The sequence below is a fragment of the Neophocaena asiaeorientalis genome, unplaced genomic scaffold (assembly GCF_003031525.2).
Source record: "Neophocaena asiaeorientalis asiaeorientalis breed wild unplaced genomic scaffold, Neophocaena_asiaeorientalis_V1.1 scaffold424, whole genome shotgun sequence".
Taxonomy (NCBI): Eukaryota; Metazoa; Chordata; class Mammalia; order Artiodactyla; family Phocoenidae; genus Neophocaena; species Neophocaena asiaeorientalis.
This window is the reverse complement of record NW_020174430.1, coordinates 174,750-188,960: the sequence shown is the minus strand read 5'-3', so window position 1 is coordinate 188,960 and position 14,211 is coordinate 174,750. Positions and strand designations below refer to the sequence as shown.

Genomic DNA, 14,211 nt, shown 5'->3' with positions numbered 1-14,211 from the left:
GCTCTGTAGTTGTGGTGCACAGGCTTAGTTGCTCCGTGGCATGTTGGATCTTCCAGGACCAGGGCTTGAGCCCGTGTCCCCTGCATTGGTAGGCGGATTCTTAACCAATGTGCCACCAGGGAAGTCCCTACGTTGCGTTTTTGTTGCTGCACACGGGCTTTCTCTAGTTGCGGCGAGCGGGGGCTACTCTTCGTTGCGGTGCATGGGCTTCTCATTGCAGTGGCTTCTCTTGTTGCAGAGCACGGATTCTAGGCATGCGGACTTCAGTAGCTGTGGCTCGTGGGCTCTGGAGCACAGGCTCAGTAGTTGTGGCTCCCGGGCTTAGTTGCTCCGTGGCATGTGGGATCTTCCCGCACCAGGGATCGAACCCGTGTCCCCTGCATTGGCAGGTGGATTCTTATACACTGCGCCACTAAGGAAGTCCGTAAGTCAAGTATTTTTAAGTGCTTATTAGATAAAAGTTTGGTGCTGTATCCTATAGGAAGTATTAAGAAGAATAAAACATGGTAACTGGGTTTTTTAGATGGTATTAGTTCTACAATATTTTTTTAATAAGTTACCCACGGGGAGCAAAGAAAATAGTTGAACAGTATCTGATGGGACACATATATGATGGCACAGTTCATATGTCTGTGATTTGTGAATTACTTTCAATGCAAAAAATACCAGTTTAAAAAATCCAGTTAGTGTTTTATTCTTGATTAAAATATTTATTGAAAACTTAACCATGTACCAAACTTGGGGATATATGATGAAAAAGACATATAGTGCCTGCGTCTGAGGAGTTAATAGTCTGATTGGGGAAGCAGATGAGTAAATCAACAATCAGCACTAGACTAGACGTAGGAACAATGTGTTACAGGTTCACTGAGGAAAGAGCAAGTTAACGCTGTGTATTTGAGCTGGATCTTACATAATAAGTAGGAGTTTGTCCAGGTGAGGGAATGACATTTCTTTGAAAATGTATAAAAGCACAGAGGTGTAGAAGAACATTGCATATTTGATAAAGCAGTGAATTCAGTGCACAATGATGTGAATAAAGCATGGAAGCCTACAAGTATAGAAAATAATGGGAAATAAGAAAAATGAGCAGTTGAGAACATGTTGTGAAAAGCCTTGAACACTAGTTTCAGCTAGGAGTGCATTCAACTGCGTATAACAGAATCCCTTCAAAATGGCTTAAACCAAGTGGGATTTTATTATTATTGCATAAAACATTCAGAAATAGGAAGTCCAGGACTGGTAGAGTGGCTCTACAGTGACCTAGGCCCCTTATATTTTTATAATCCACCATCCTTAGTTTGTCATCCATATATTTATTGCTTCATATAAGATTTTTGCTTCATCTTTAGCCTCATATTTTAGAAAGGGGTAACTCTTGTGTGGAAAATGTTCCTAGAAGTCCCCAAAAAACTTCTGCCAGTTTATGTCACGTCATCTTTCCTAGCTGCAAGGGAATCTGGGAATACATGTATATTAGTTGGGTATGTAACTGCCTCACAAAATTACAGGAGAATGGATATTGTATGCAACTAGCAGTGTCTACCACAGCTTGGCCAAGCAAGCTTGGGTTTTATCCTAGTGGTAATAAAGAGTCTACCTTAAATGAATGAAAAATAAAACATTTACAGATATTTTAGGAAAATGAATTTGATATTGGTCAAATTCATAGGGGGTTGGCTGGGGAGAGACAGTCCAAAAACCAGTAACAGTACAGTTGTCTTTGTATGAATGAAGATGCTTAGCATAATACTATAAAGAAAATGGGTATTAAGAGACTTTGTAAAGGAAGAATCATTACTACCTGATGATATTGAATATGTGGTTTGAGGGAATAAGAGGGTCAGGGTACCTGGATGACTAGGAAAATACTGATAACATTTTATTATATTCATTGATTATAAGTCACAGTTTTTCATATTTTATTATCTCTAAATTCAGATATGTTTTGCAATTAATAATCTTTACAGTTACTTTTTCTTTCTTAATGGTACAAAAAATAACGGTAATTGTACACTCGATAGGAATCTATTAGATGCCATAACTACTATGAAAAATCATTGGGAGGAGGTGGGAGCCCAGTTTTAAGAGTAAGTCAGCAAGATTTGTTCTGTGTGAACCATGCTTGGGTGATGACCAGGCAACATGCCACAGAGCCGTTGAAAGGCAGGGTGGGTGAGATCAAGACTGGAGATTACCAGTTTAGGACTTTTAGTAGTGACAGATTGACTCTCAACAGGAAAATGTGTGTGTAAGAGCCAAAGCCAAAGAACTGATCCTTGAGAAGTATCTATGTTCAGGGAGAGAAGAAAACCCAACAGAGATCAATAAAGAGGTTTTCTCCCAAAGATTGGAGAACCAGGAGGGCCCCTTACCTTTGTTAATTTCTTGGATTTTGATCCACCATATGAGTTTCCCAGGGCTGTCACAGCAGCCACCACACACTGGGTGATTTAAAACAAGAGAAATTTATTTCCTCACAGTTCAGAAGGCTAAAAGTCTGAAATTATGGTGTTGGCAGGGAAGGTTGTAGGGGAGGATCCTTTGCTTCTTCCTAGCTTCTGACAGTTACTAACATTCCTTGACAGTCCTCAACGTGTAGCTGCATCTCTCCAGTTTCTGCTTCCATCTTTGTGGGGCCTTCCCTCTGTCTCTGGCTTCAGCACCACATCTCCCTTCTAAGGACACCAGTCATTGGATTATGGCCCACCCTACTCCAGTATGACCTCATCTAACTTGATACATCTGCAGAGACCCTATTTCCAAATAGGGCTGTATTTACAGGTGCTAGGGGTTAGGACTTGAGTATGTCTTGGGTGGGGGGGTCGGGGGGGAACACAATTCTACTCATATACCTACTAAAGATAATATTCCGAAATTTGGGACAAGATACTTGTGCTTTTCAAGTGACCACACACTCAGTAATATATTTGATGGCAGGAGATCCTAGCTATTTGACAATGTGACCAAGTTTTTGTTAAATTACTAACATGTTTAATCTTGGAAACACCTTGGTACCTTCTGAATAATGAACTAATAAGTAATTACTATTTTAATTATTTGAGAACTTAGAAGCCAAATATTAATCTAACTGAGTATCTTTCTAACTAAATATGTGAAATAGCCTTATTTTACCACTCAAGTATATCTAATCAGTTCACATTTTACCTTTATTATATTATTAACATGATTAAATAGAGAAGTTAGGAGCATAAGTAGAATAAACCTTTCAGTTTTATAAGAATACTTCCTTTCCAATATATACTATTACAAATGTAGGTTCTGTTACAAAGCAGACATACAAAGAACTCTGATCTGAATATCATATAATCAGATAATCCAAATTAGGGTTTTTTTTCCCTTGTCTTCATAGCAGATATACTAATCACTCTCAACTAACCTATCTTAACTCCAAATCTGTATACTAAAATAAAGCCCTACAGAAAAAGTTAAATTCCTCAAGTATACTAAGTAGTGAAAAAATGTAGGAGGGAGAAGAGGAAGATGTGTGTGGTACTTTTTTCCCATATTCCATAAGAATACTTCATAAGAGTACTTAATTTTACTAACTTATTAAAGATGATATATAGCAGGTAGTTTGTCATTCTAGAGACTGAGAGTATAATACTGAGTATACTCATTATAAAGAAAACAAATAAACAAAAAATACTCCTTATGAAATTCTAAAATAATAATTTAATTACTCATGAAATTCATTCAAATAAGATTTTACCTGTTCTTTTTATTGCCAGTTGCCCAGCAAAAAGTTATAAAATCTGACACTCCCAGTAAATACAATAAGTACAGAAAATTTAAGAGAGAAATAATTGCTAAGTTTAGATTGGGTCTTGTTTCTCAAAAAGCTGGCCATCTATATCTGGTATGGTTTAAGGAAAATTTGTTTAAGTGAGAAGGACTTCATGATAGGGCTTCATTATTTGTCTTGAAGTATTCGATTATCTGTATACACCAAAGATAAAATAGTTTGAGATAATCCACAGTTTACTATGCTAACAAAGAAATTCAGGGTTTTTTTTCTAGACTCTAAAATCTGCCGTTAAAAGAGAAGTGACTGTTATGAGGGTCAGTTAAGATGTTGAGAAATTTGACGGTTTGTGTATGAATAGTGAAAAAACTTGTCGAGGTGAGCAGTTAGAATGATGGAAGAATTTGCGACACTGAGCATATATGCAGTATAGCATAATGATTAAAAATTCAGGACTTGGAGTCAGGCAGGTTTGGAGTCTGCTACCAGTTTCTGCCACTTACTAGATGTGTGACTTTGAACAAGTCACTGAACCTCACCAGGTTTCCATAACCATAAAGTAATGGTAGTATTACCTATCTATTAAGTATTTCAGTGCTCTCCAGCAAGACCACCAGGAACACACCTGTAGTTGAACAAGTTGGGGTGGTGGTTTTAATACCTGAAAATCCCAAACAGTTACTTAAATATACAGAATGAGTTAGTGTGCAGCGAGCATGTGTAAACCCTATGTCCAACATAGAAGTAGTATCCTAGTAGTGGGCGTATTGGAATGTAAGTATCATTCATTACAGCAAGAGTGAGCCAGTTTTGGTCCCTTAAAATGGACAGATTCCTTAAGTGGAGTTAAATAGTTCCTGCAAGCCAGGCTCAAGTATCTCTGAAGAGAACGAACTGGCTATCATAATCAGGATGGTCCCAGGATTAGTGTCTTTCTGACTGAATAGGTCTTGCTGTTAGGATTGTAATGACTTCAGCAGAAACATGTTAATTTGAGGTCAGGGTCCATTTTTCTATGGCCGAAGCCTGGGATATGATATAATATTCCCTATAAAAGGGAATCTACCTTCTGTAGTGCTTAAAAGAACAGTTATTAAGTTTTTGTCAGCAGGGTCAGATAGAGGATAATAGATCCAGCAATCTGTTAAATTCAGATTAGTAACTATGGTCTGGGGTGGGGGGGAAAGTACAAGAGTTTTGTTTTTCCTTAAGTGGCAGAAGGAGATCTTAGGAGTTCAGAAACAATAGGATGAAGATGAAAGATCGTATTGGTTTTAATAGGCAAGATTAATAGTAAAGAGTACTGAAGAATCAGAAAATTAATCTGATTTTGTCGTCTTGGGTAGGAGCTGTCCATTTTGAAGTCAGTGTCTTCTGGAGAATTCCTTAGAAGGAATGGATGCACAGGAGTTGGAAGGGTGTGATACGTGTCTTTTAAGTTGGGAAACATGAATCCAATGAATGCCACCTCAAACTGTTACCACTGAATCCATTGTTAACAATATCTGATCAGTTCCTTTCTACTGATAATCAATGGAGAGTTTTCTCTGGTGGCATCTTTTCCAGAAAACCAAAACTCCAGATTTTAAATCATTCATAAGCTCTTCTCTGTTTGTGATAAACCTGGGGTATCATTGTAGTAGTATCAGTTGGTGATCGTGTAGAACCTAAGATTTAAACCAAAATTCCCACTTGAAAAAGGCAGCCTACTATTAACTCATAAGGAGTCGACTTGTGGGTCGTAGAGATGATTTGTCTTATTGCTATCAAGGCTCTTGGCAGTACTTAAGACTGTGGAAGTTAAGAGGGTTTTAAAGTGCCTTGATAAGTATAGTTTTAAGATCTCATGTGTTCTCTTTATTTCTCTCTTGAAGTTTATGGATGATGGGGACAGCGGAGAGTCTGAGTAAAAGATCAGCTTATAGCGTTCTTTCAGAGCAGCATCAGTGTAATGTGTGGTCCTGTTACTTGAGAATAGTTGGGAGTTCCCCAACCAGGAATACAGAATCTATTAATTTTTCTTTTGCCGTTACAGCATAGCTCTTTAGCATGAGGACGCCTCAATCTACCCTAAAAATAAACAATCGTCAAACAAACTCATAGCTCATTTGGAGGTGTTTAAAGATGTACATCAATGCTTGGTTCCTATCTTTGTCTTATCAAGGTTGTGTCATCGCTGGGAAGGCCATACACTGGAAGTACCCATGGGGGTAGCTCTTGAAATCCCTGCCCCAGTGTTGGTACAATATTGATGTATCTCAGATGGACAATCTTGTTCATGTCGGAAGCTCCCTGCAAAATGGCTACTTCCAATTCCAAATTGTCCTTGGTGAAATTGAGTCAATTGAGAGATAAGTGTAACGCGTTAGGATTATGGAGAAAACATGAAGGAAACAGATGTTTGGCCTGGAAGAGATGCAGTTTCAGATTGAGATGACTCATGAGAACTGCAGTGGTCCATAAGAATAATGCTTGTGTAACTTTTTATTTCCAGTTGCAGAGGCCAGGGACCAGGGACCAGACGAAGCCTCCTGGTTCTGGGCATTTGAAACTAAGCAAAGCAGTTCACACAAAGAGAAAATTGAAGTCAAGTCCTAATAAGGTTTTTTTAAACATCTTTATTGAAATACAACTTACATATCATAAAAGTCGCCCATTTAAAGTGTATACTATAGTGGTTTTTAGTATATTCACAGAGTTGTGTAATTATCCCCCCGAAAAGAAACCCTGTACCCCTTAACAATGCCTCTCTTCTAGTCCTACCCCTATCCCTAGGCAACTACTAATATACTGTATAGATTTGCCTGTTCTGGACATTTCATATAAATGGGAGTATGCACTGTGTAGTCTTTTCTGACTGACTTCTGTCACTTTCTGTTATATTTTCAAGGCTCATATATGTCATACCTTGTAAAGTTTTGAAATGTTTTTGCCAGTCGGAGATCTTCTGAAGTCAGCCTCCAGGGCCAGTTCAGATGGACCAGTCTGGTCTCTGTCCATCCTCTCATTACAGTGTATTTCTCTTGTAGACAAGAGTCAACACTAGATAGATAGATCATAGGAGCAGGTGTTAGAAGGCCAGAAAACAGTTTTGTCAGGGAACAATGACAAGTCCAACTGGATAAACAAAATATTCCCCAAAGACCTTTTTCTAGGAAAGCAAAATAAGCCCAACACTGAAAGTCTTCAGTGAAATATTTGAGCTCACTTAGGCATGAACTTACCTACCAGCCAGAGGCAGGTTGCGCCTCAGAAGGACTTTTAGATATGCACTCTGTTGTCGAGGTTCCCAGTGCAAGGCAGAAAGACCTTCAGCCAAATCTTGATGAGCCCTTCATTTCTGCCAATGCGCTGTGGCCAGAGGCCACCAGGAGCATACCTGGTTAAACAAGTTGAGTTCAGTACCCATTTGAAGTGTGGGAGATCACACACCATGGGGTCTTTCAGGCTTCTCAATAAGAGGGTGTTAGAAAGGACTTATTAGAGGATTTGGGCTTGTGTTACGTGATTTCAGGACAGCTGCAAGAACAAAGGATTGTTTGTTCAATCCAATTCAAGTAAGTGGGATTTGCTCGGGGACTGGTGTTGTCGGAAAGCATAAATAACTCTGTGACTGAGAATCTTAACAAGTATCTAGGAATGCAGACCAAAGTAAACCTAAGGCCAGCAGGGACTTCCATTAGCTAGAAAGGGGAGGTGTGGTACTTTTGTGATTGCACAGTGACCTTGTTTTTGTCTGTGCTTAAAAAAAATTATGTGTTTGAGACCAGTGTGATCGGGTCTGATGTTGGTGTTCTGCAAGATTGTTTTATGTCCAACAGAAAACACTAGGCCTAGCTGTGGATACCAGGCCCACTCCTAAGTGTCAGTGTCAGGCCAGTTTCTCTTTCTCAAGTATGAAATGAGGTGTTTAAAACATATAGAACTGTGGCTGGAACATGGTAAAAGCTCAGTGGTGGCTGGACCACTGTAATTATTTTTCACCACCAGAAGGGTTTTTGTAAGTGTCTTAAGTACTTAAACAACGGTTAGCAAAAACAGAAATCAGTTTCATGGAACAGAAGCTATCATACAGCACTCCTTAATGATGGAAGAGAGTAGATTCTCTCTTGATAAAATAGCCCTTAACATGCAAAGCTGATTGTGTCTATAAATCCGCTTTACTGTTGTATAAGAGAGAGGGTTCTATTCAGAATTCTTAGTCCTCATACCACTGAGAGCAGAATCCCTATAGTTTTTTTTATTTATTTAATATTTATTTATTTATTTATTTGGCTGTGCTGGATCTTAGTTGCAGCACGCAGGATCTTTAGTTGCAGCATTCGGGCTCTTTTAGTTGTGGCATTCGGGCTCTTTTAGTTGCGGCATGCAGGATCCAGTTCCCTGACCAGGGATCGAACCTGGGCCCCTGCATTGGGAGTGCAGAGTCTTACCCACTGGACCACCAGGGAAGTCCCAGAATCCCTATAGTTTAGAAAGGAAACTTCATTTTTTTTTTTTCTTTTTTTTTTTTGCGGTACGCAGGCCTCTCACTGTTGTGGCCTCTCCTGCTGCGGAGCACAGGCTCCGGATGCACAGGCCCAGCAGCCATGGCTCACGGACCCAGCCGCTCCGCGGCATGTGGGATCCTCCCAGACCGGGGCACAAACCCGTGTCCCCTGCATCTGCAGTTGGACTCTCAACCACTGCGCCACCAGGGAAGCCCGGAAACTTCATTTTAATAATTTAAGAAACATCACTATCACCTCAGCAAAGTAAAATTGCTGGTATAGCCTGCTATTAAATCAGTTCAATTAAAATTCCAATTAATATGGTTACTTGTGCCGTCATGGGCAGAAACCACCATCTCAGGAAAAAGTTTACAAGATTTATTTGTGCTGATGGTTACATAAGTGATATAACACTATGTGTTATAATGTCCACAGTATGGATAGATTTCTAAAAGTCTGTTTTAACTCTTAATTTAGCTTGGTGTTGTTTTTATTTTTAGCTTTTGGCACATTTAATGTGCCATGGACTAGAAGAGAGTACCCTTTGTTTTACTTTCCATGCTTTCTATCCATCAGATTAGGGATCTAGAGGCCAAGGTTTAGATATTTTAGAATGGAAATAGATTTAAGAGGGACCATCTGCTAGATATGTCTCGTACTCCATTTTAGTTCTTTTTGACCAGCCTTTTAAGCAGACTCCTGGTAACCCCAGAATCAATCCAAAGCACAGTGGGTTTCATTTCCACCTCACCATGACCCCACTCCCTCCTAAAAGTATTACAGTTTACTTGATGGTGAAATTTCAGTTAGATCAGTCTTCCTGGCCTGCCCTAATCACACCTCCAGGCCTTTTTTGCAAGCCTTTACCTATAAGCTTTAATGTTGCCTGCGTTCTGAAGAACTGCAGAATACTATAAAGTAGATTTTTGTGTGTCCATGGTGACCAGATCCAAATACCGGGATTTTTCCAGTTTTTAATCCTAGGACAGATTGAAATGTTAGTGTTTAGTTCCCTCTTTAAGGAAAAAAGTGACAGTGGGAAGATATTGTCAAGTGAACAGCTCTTTCTTAAGCAAAATGCAACATTATCTGGTCCTCCAACCCACATCTGGTTTAAAAACAAATGAGAAGGATCAGGAATAAGTTGGATAAATAGGCATAGGGGAAAAGCATAAATGTTTCTTGATAGTAAGGGAATAAGAAAAGAAAAGGCATGCACAGGAATGCCAAACACACACCAGTAAGGGCGAGATGGGGGTAAGGGGACAGGAGGAATAGAGGTGCAGTTAGGGATGAATGTAAACGCATAGGGTCTTGTCTCCTTTCAAAAACCTCTATCAGGGCTTCCCTGGTGGTGCAGTGGTTGAAAGTCTGCCTGCTGATGCAGGGGACATGGGTTCGTGCCCTGGTCCGGGAAGATCCCACATGCCGCGGAGCGGCTGGGCCCGTGAGCCATGGCCGCTGAGCCTGCGCGTCCGGAGCCTGTGCTCCGCAACAGGAGAGGCCACAACAGTGAGAGGCCCGCATACCGCAAAAAAAAAAAAAAAAAACCTCTATCAGTGTATTAGAACACAGTATAACAATTGGTGTTCTTGATGATTACCGTGAGTCATCAAGAAACAAGAAAAGAATTATATTTAGTATTATTTATTTAAGAAGTCAAGGCAAAATACAACTGTCACACATTTTCTAGTGCAAATTATTTAATAAAGTAAGCTTGGATGCCTTAAAAGGGATTCGGTTAGTTTTTTGGAAAATTTTACTTAAGTAGAAAATGTAATCGGTTCCTAATGTCAGCAAATTCAAGTGTTCCAAGGGGGAAAACTGAAGTATCGGATTCAAAATTTTCACTGGGAGGAAGTTTCATCCTGTGTATCTGTTAACAGATGATATTTATTAAACGTTCACATGTATATGGTGTTGTACAACTGTTACAGTTAGTACCTTTTAGCTTTCATTAAAATACTGCAACCAGAAGAGTGCTGGCCGTAAGGACTGCACAGCCACAGAGGCTCGTTTGTTCACTTGGGGCAGCACAGCTTATTCGCACGCCATAAAGACATTGGCCAGGTTCAGTACCTGATGAGAACAGGCGAGGCTGGTTGGATCTACCCTCCCACTGAAAACAACGTGATCTTTTTATTTTAAGTCACCTTTTAAAGTATTTGAAAAGATGGTTAGGGAACTGCCAGGTTAATTTTAGGGGGGAGTCTGATGCAGAGAGGTAAGTACATATCAGAGCACTAAAACCAGTTTTTACGTAAGACATTTGCCAAAACACAAGAGGGCTTTGGTTCATCAAGTCGAAGAGTGAGGGAAAAAGAGGTCGACCCAGAGCATATGAAAGCTGTGAAGTCTTAAAGAAGTTGCCCCACGCATTAAGCACTAGGACTCAACCTGCTCCCCTTCCTCCAGACTCCACAGGGGACTCTAGAAACAGCTGCCTTGGCAGTGGGCCAACTAAGAGATGAAAAGGGAAAAGGGGGAAAAACACACTCCTGAGAAGTGGTGGGCACAGACCAGCCTCCTGCAGATTTACATCCTGCTTACTCCTTGCATGGGTAGGCCAGTGAATCTCAAACAGTGAATTGGGTTAGACAGGGCCTGCCCTCTAGGAACCTGGCAGAGGCGAACAGAAAGCTTCTCTGGAAGAGGGTATGTTCATCCTCCCCTTAGCAAATCAGTCCCCTGCAAATCATTTTCAAGGGCAGTAATCACTGTCAGAACAACCAGAGCACGCACGAAACATGGATATCAAACATTCTGGCAGCAGATGGGATTTCAGCAGAAGAGAGAATTGGTGAATCAGAAGATAAATTAGAAGAAATCACCTGAGTGCTGCACAGAGAGAGAAACTATTAGGGTTCTCCAGAGAAACAGAACCAGTAGGACATATATATAGATATACATTCAGAGGGATTCACTCACATGATTTTGGAGGGTTAGAAATTCCATAATCTGCTGTCTGCCAGGTGGAGGCCAGGAAAGTCGGTTGTGTGGTTCCAGCCCAAATCCGAAGGCCTGGGAACTGCTGGCCTCTTAGTGTCCAAAATCCCAGTCCAAGTCCAAAGGCCCAAGAACCAGAAGTGCTGATGTTCAAGAGCAGGAGAAGATGGATGTCCCAGCTCAAGCAGAGAGCAAATTTGCCCTTCTTTCACCTTTTTGTTCTGTTCAGGCCATCACCAGACTGGATGATACCCACCTGCAATTGGTGAAGATGATCTTCCTTACAAAGTCTACCAATTTAAATGCTAATTTCTCTGGAAACACCCTCACAGACACACCCAGAAATTACATTTTACCAGCCCTCTGGTCACCCCTTAGCCCAGTACATTGACACATACATTAACCATCACACAGACAGTGGTAGAGCCTATAGATGTAAAAGAGGGTAAGGGTTATGGATGGTACAAACATAGGTATGATGGAAGTCCTAAAAGGAGAGGAGAGAATGGCTGAGAATTTTCCAGAATCTACGAAAGACAACAGTCCATAGATAAGAGGCCAGCAAATTCCAAACTGGGAAAAGATGAAAAGAAACATGAACCTAGACACATTATAGAGAAAATTCTGGGAAAAAAAATTAATGACAGATTACCTTCAGAAGAATATCTGACTTTTAAATAATGTTAGAAACCAGTGAAATGATATCCTCAATATGCTGAAGGAAATAACTACCAATCCAGATGTCTACACACAGTGAAAATATCTTTCAAGAATGGAGATAAGACATTCTCAAAGAAAAACAGAATTCAGCAATATATCATCATTAAAGAAATGTTTAAGGATAGACTACAGGTAGAAGTGAAATGAACACAGATGGAAGGTTTAATATACACAAGAGAATGAAGAGCAAAGAAAGGTAAACATGTGAACAGATGTGGACAAACATTGCTTATATGAAAGAGTAGGGGCTTTATCAAAACAAAGAAGTAAAACGTCAGGCAATAATTTGTAAATTGAAGAATGGGTGTATATGGGAAATGAAAATGTTGTAAGATCCTTCTGTTGTCCATGAGGAAGGAAAAGTTTTTAGACTTGGTTAAGTATGTGTCTAATTTCCAAAGCAACCAGTAAAGTGAATAGGAAAAGACTGTAATTTCCAAACTAATAGAAAGGGGGAAATGGAATGATTATTATCGTTTATATTCAACAGGTTGATTCTAAAATGTAAAAAATGCGAAGGGCCAGGAATAGCCAAGATGTTCAGGGAGCAAATGAACAAGGTGAGAGGATTTGATCCACCTCAAATCAAGATTTATTATAAAGCTACAATAACTAAAGTGTGGCATTCATGCAAGTACAGACAAGCAGAGGGAACTAGTAGAGAACCCAGAAACAGACCCATGCTTTTAGAGCACTGCAGAGCAGAGGAGAAAAGACAGACTTTCCAGTAACTGTGTTCCATCACAAAATCAACTCCAGGTGTGTTAAAGAAAAGACCCAAGTGCCAAGGGCAAAACCTAAATCTTTCATAAGGTAATTTGAGATAGGGAAGGATTTTTAAAAACAAGCTCTGAAAGCCATAACCATAAAGGAAAAGACTGATCAGTTCAATTAAAATATAAATTTTTTGGTCATCAAAAGAAAATGTAAAAAGACAAGCCATGTAAGAGGGGAAAATATTTGTAACATCTTTTACCTACAAAGATTTTGTATCCGAAACATGAAAAGAACTCATGATAAAAAGGACAACTCAATAGCAAGACTTGAACAGGCATGTCACAGAAGAGGGGTTCAATAAATACCTGAAGTTAAAAAAATACATATTCTATGACCAAGCAAGTCCATTCCTGATATAGATACCCTAGAAAAAAAAGCATGTGTATGTGCATTGTTACTTGAATATATGCACAGCAGCGGTCCAGTGGTTAGGGCTCTGCGCTTCCACTGCAGGGGGCATGCGTTCTCAATCCCTGGTCAGGAACAGCAACAACAAAAAAGAATATTCCCAGCAGTGTTGCTCATAGTAGCCTGAAACTGTCCATCAAGAGTGAATTGGATAGGGTTACCAAAAAAAAAAAAAAAAAAAAAAAAAGAGTGAATTGGATAGATGATGAATAAATATCTAACTTCATTTACATGTAACAACATGGATAAGTCCACAATATTGAAAGAAAGAAGCAAGACATAAGAATACATACAGTGTGACTCATTTTATGTAAAGTTTAAACCAGACACCATTAAATGGTATGTACTCTTGTGTACTCTTCGTGGTGAGGGCGTGATAGTAAATATTTTAGACTTGACTTCTGTCCCAAGCTCACTTGCTCCACTCTGCCACTGGAGTGAAAGCAACCCTCGATGGTGTTCAGCTGTGTTGTAGCATAAAACAACCCCTAGTTTATGGAAATATGCATTTGAGGTAAAATTACTTTTTAAAAGGAAGGGGGAGGGGATTTCCTGGCGGTCCAGTGGTTAGGACTCTGCACTTTCACTGCCGAGGGCGCGGGTTCGGTCCCTGGTTGGGGGAAGATCCAGCAAGTGGAACAGCACAGCCAAAAACAAATGGAAATAAAAAATAAATAAAAAGAAGCAGGATAAGAAGAAAAGGAAAAAGATGATAACCATGAAAGAGGATGCTGATGGTTGCCTCCTGGAAGGAGGGGTTTGTGATCAGAGAAGGGTAATGGGAACTTTCAGGATGCTGCCAGGGTTTTAGGGGGTTGTGAGGAGGTTTCACAGATGTTCACCTTACAGCTGTCTTTCTCATTCTATGTGGAAGTTGTGTGTACAACAAGTAAGTTGTATGTCACAATAAAATAAGTTTTAAAAAACAAAACTTGTTAGTGCTTCCTTAAATGATTGTTACAACATTACTTAATTTTATGTGAATGTTTGTTTAGTTTACATTTGAATTGCTCTACTTTCTAAAATTTATATCAAAGAAATACTCTTGAAAGAATTTAAGTAGTGATATAAGGCTGTTGTTTCACATGTGATTTTTTTGAAATC

At 39.6% G+C, this 14,211-nt stretch overlaps 1 protein-coding gene and 1 non-coding gene across 4 annotated transcripts in view; one reads left to right on the top strand and one right to left on the bottom strand.

The window, feature by feature from the left end:
• Positions 1-14,211, top strand: part of ZBTB44 (zinc finger and BTB domain containing 44) — a 70,680-nt gene that overhangs the window by 42,612 nt on the left and 13,857 nt on the right. The gene's annotated exons all lie outside the window — the stretch shown is intronic.
• TRNAG-CCC (transfer RNA glycine (anticodon CCC)) lies at positions 8,146-8,217 on the bottom strand. Its single transcript has one exon. It is a non-coding gene; the product is annotated as a tRNA-Gly (tRNA).